The sequence below is a fragment of the Mus pahari genome, chromosome 2, assembly GCF_900095145.1.
Source record: "Mus pahari chromosome 2, PAHARI_EIJ_v1.1, whole genome shotgun sequence".
Lineage (NCBI taxonomy): Eukaryota > Metazoa > Chordata > Mammalia > Rodentia > Muridae > Mus > Mus pahari.
The window spans coordinates 79,446,065-79,450,797 of record NC_034591.1 but is presented as its reverse complement, the minus strand read 5'-3'; the positions used below and the strand labels follow the sequence as shown (position 1 = coordinate 79,450,797).

Below are 4,733 nucleotides of genomic sequence, written 5' to 3'. Positions count from 1 at the left end.
AGGAAGGAAGGAAGGAAGGAAGGAAGGAAGGAAGGAAGGAAGGAAGGAAGGAAGGAAGGGAGAGAGGAAGGGAGTCATTGGTATAATTAGTGCCCCAGCCCTTAAACACTTTTCTCCTCAAGCCACTTAGAATTAACTCCTTGTGACCAAGATCCTCCTTATTGAGGGAGAGAAACCAGAGGGGTTTACATCTTAGCAAACCATTTCTACAATCAATTCCCAAGAGCCTCTTCCATTTTATTAATGCTCCACATGTAATGAGTGCTAGTCAAAGGGGAAAGAGTTAAAAACACTGCTTTGGATGGTCAGATGAAACCCACAATAGATAGTGCTTTGGTAAACTGCTACTGTTAATCATGATTTCAAATGTTCCTTAGTGCCTATTGTGATAACTAATCCTTTCCGGAGGAGACAATGTCTCCTGTCTCTGCATAAGTTCCCAAACCAGAGTAAAACTCTTTCAAAGTTCATGAGAACGTCTCACCCTGGCTTGGATGATTGCTTCCCCTTTGCTGCATAGATAGAGTCCTCCACCCTCACAGCTAACTTTAACACATCTCTAGCTAGACCCAGAGTCCATGTGTTAGGGCAGAACTGCACTGCATAAAAATGACTTGGAAGGATCCCGTGAGAGCTGCTAGAAGTTCAGGTGCGGTCCAAAGTCTATCCCTAGGTACTCCTTTCCTGGGAGCATGTCAATAGTAACAGGCACTCTGGTGATGGTCCCTTTCCAGCAGGCATAGCTGATTTGGCAAAGACAGCAACTGATTGGCTCAAAGGGCCCGTTTCTACAATGGTATCACATTAATGTTACATAGAAAAAAAAAAAATCATAAAACACTGGAGAAAAGCATTTCAATTTTAGTTGATTACTCTATACTCACTCTATGCGATAATAGAGAAGGATGAGGGTAAAGTTAGTCTACCTTGAACATAATCAGGACATGCTTGGTACAGTGTGGAACTCGCTGTGTGGACTATCCTAAAAAGCCTTTCTGAAAGTCACTGAGTTCAATCCACCATACCTGTCTAATAAATGATCTTTCACAGACAGTGTGCTCTTACTTCTACACTGAGCAAAATTTCTAATTCAATCCACTTACATCCTTCCCAATGCTTATTATTTTCAGGTATCTAATTTATAGCAGTTTTGTGATGGAGGCTCATGTGTCTGAGTCCTTCTAGCTTGCATCTGTAAGGCTGTGAACTTCTTTACATGCTCTGTGTTCATGCCAATATTCTCTTCTGTCAAGACTCAGTATGGATTTAAATAACAATTTCAAAACATCTGGTTCATTGACTAAAAGCAATCTTTGTACAATTCATTGGAGATTAAGAATTCATTCCCAATTATATGCACCAGTTTGTGTCAGTGTACCATAGAAAGAAAGGGTGAAGTTTGGCCTCAGAGATGATTTATATTCCTCTGACATCTAGTTCTAATTAGTGGAAAATCTTTTTTGAATCTCTTGGTTAAGCCTAGTAATAATGCATACTTGGTAGGCTCTTAAATTATCTTTATTTATAAGATGGCTTAATATGAGGTTATTCCCAGGTGTTAAAAGTATTTAAAGAAATGAAGTACCAAAATGGTTTAACCAGAAACCCTTTGAAAAATCTCTCTCTCTCTCCCTCCCCCCCCAACATATCAAAATATCAATAGAGCTTTGGAATCACAGCACTCATATAAATTGTTCCTCACTCTTCCACATGATAGGAGGCTCACAATCCTACTTTACACAGGATAATGGAGGGTCACAATCCTACTTTACACAAGATAGTTGAGGTACTTAAGGCTTAAGTACCTTCAGAGAGATGAAAAACAAACAGAAATAATCAACACAAGGACAACTGAAAGTACACTTTGGAGTGACTGTTGGTTTATAAGGAAAACAAATGTCATATTCAAAGACCCCAGAGCTATCTTTATTCTAGAATTAAAGTTTGTAAGTGGTATTTTGTTTTATTTTCTCTTTTATATTTTGAGAGAAGTTACTCGCTACATAGTTCTGGCTGTCCAGATATATAACCAGATATATATTCACTATACAGACTAGGTTTCATGTAGCCTAGAACTCACAGAAAGCCATCTGCCTCTGCCTCCTGAGTGCTAGGAAGAAAGGTATGTGCCACTATACCCTGCAGTCTTGTAAGTTTTAATGGAAAGTGGGAAAATGGCAATGTTAGCAATAAAGTGACATACATAACCAAATACATATATACATAGGCTCCACTGAAAACAATACACAATATATAATACACAGAAGTAAATGAAATAATCCTATCTTGTCCAGATTGTTTCCTGACTCCATTTTGTGTTTGCGCAAGTGTTTTTTCCATCAAAGTCCTAAAGAGTCACTTCTACCTTAGCAGAACATTCTGAACTTTCCACGACCTTGTCCATAGTGGCCCATGGCTCATATATAACCAACATCTTTCTGCTAACACAAATGCTACAAGATTCCCCTGACCTACACTTGACAAAGATGGCACTGTGTTTTCATCTTTAAAAAAAAAACAAACAAACCTGAGTTTAGGGTAGAGAATTCTTTGGGGCCGTGGCCTGCTCTCTGTTGCCCGCTAATGAAAGCTCTAATTTGACCCTTTATGCATGGAGGTCTGTAACTTTCCCACCTGCACAATAGCAATAAATGCTAATTAAGAATGTGAAAGGAGAGTCCAGGCTTCAGTGCCCACTGCCTCTGCTCCTAGCTCTGCTGCAGCTCGTTTTCCCTAAACTGGAACTTCTGGATCCGGACAAGTCCCTGGAGACGACATGGCAGAGGAGGTACCTTCCTGAGAAACACCTGAAGCAGCCCTGTGATTTTGTAATCTGCTTTTGGAAGAGCTCATTCTCTAGCCAGCATCAATGCCAGCAACAGTTTTGGGGGAGGAGGGAGGGCATGCACGGACAGTTTATGACAATGGCAAGCTATTCAGACCTGGAGTTTAGATTCCTGACACAAACTGCATATTTATGGGTTAGGGTGTAGACAGAGGTTACTATAGTTTGGAGTCGAGTCCTTCACTTACCGTCTTGCACTAAAGGCTAAATGGCCTGATCATACTACATTTTAAAGAGGAGATCATGAGAGTGGACAGATAATATAGGTGTACGGATTTTATGATGCGTGCCAAACCAAACAGGGAAATGCTAATGCCTGGAGATACTGTACCAATGTTTCTGACATGCTCACAGTAGCAGCATTAATTGATGAGCAGATTTTGTCTGTTCTTGGCATTTATCTCTTTGTATCAAAACACTGGATTAAATTCAAATCATTGATCAAGTCAGGAAATCCTTCACAAAGAAACCTTTGACCTGGCATGATTAGCACCTGAAAATGTAGAGACAATTGGGCATTAAGTCCCAAAGGCAAGGGTGGCTTTGTGAAGGAAAAGTTGCTAATGAGGTTGTTCATTTCAACTGTTTAAAATTCATCTTCAGAGCATATTAGCTTTGCATGAAGACTGTAAGTTTCATTTGACAAGGACATGGTCACAGTGTGGTCTGTTCCTAACTACTGCTAGCATTGCTTCCCTCATGGACTAGATGTCAATATGAGAGAATCAAAGTTATTGGGGGCAGTTCCAGGGTCAGTACATATTATTCTTCCCAGAACCATGATTCTATATTTCCATGGAGTCATCTGCTATCCCACTGGCCCATATATATATATATATATTTTGCTCTCTTTTACACAAACTTTTGTGTATCATCCTCTACAATATACTTTTTATTGAGCATTTTGAGGCTGAAATGCTACTTCTTGGTTTTACTGTTTTTTAATTGTCTAAATTTATTGTTTGTTATATTTCAGTAGCCATGTTTTTCTATGAATTCCATCACTCACCTATCCCATCTTATAAATGTGTGAGAAGACTCATCTTAATGCTCTCAAGAAGAATATCTTAATTCTTATATTGTTCTGTGTAAGCTCTTATATAGTTTCTGTTCCAGAAAAGACAGAAGTATTTCCTTTTTAAAAAGCCAATTAACAATTAATTGAAATACTCTTTCTTATGTACCATTCATCCTTCTGTTTTAGTTTGGTAAGTTTTAAAAATTGTCTGAGTAGTATTCTATTGTGTAACTGTACCACATTTTCTGTATCCATTCCTCTGTTGAGGGACATCTGGGTTCTTTCCTGCTTCTGGCTATTATAAATAAGGCTGCTATGAACACAGTGGAGCATGTGTCCTTATTACATGTTGGAACATCTTCTGGGTATATGCCCAGGAGTGGTATTGCTGAATCTTCTGGTAGTACTATGTCCAATTTTCTGAGAAACCACCAGACTGGTTTCCAGAGTGGTTGTACCAGCTTGCAATCCCACCAGCAATGGTACATTTACATACTGTATTACTACTCAGCTATTAAAAACAATGACTTCATGAAATTCACAGGCAAATGGACTGAACTTGAAAATATCATCCTGAGTGAGGTAACCCAGTCACAAAAGAACACACATGGTAGGTATGTACTTACTGATAAGTGGATATTAGCCCAAAAGTTTAGAGTACCCAAAATTCAATTCCCAGAACACATGAAGCCCAAGAAGAAGGATGACCAAAGTATGGATGCTTCAGTGCTTCTTAGAAGGGTGAACAAAATACTCCCAGAAGGAAATAGGGAGACAAAGTGTAGAGCAAGACCGAAGGAAAGGCCATCCAGAGACTGCCCCACCTAGGGATCCATCCCATAAACAGTCAACAAACCCAGATGGTATTGT

The 4,733-nt window shown here is 39.3% G+C and overlaps 1 pseudogene; it reads left to right on the top strand.

Annotated features, from left to right (window-relative positions):
- The first annotated feature begins 2,651 nt into the window (after positions 1-2,651).
- Positions 2,652-3,458, top strand: LOC110316822 (annotated as a pseudogene).
- The last annotated feature ends 1,275 nt before the right edge of the window (positions 3,459-4,733 follow it).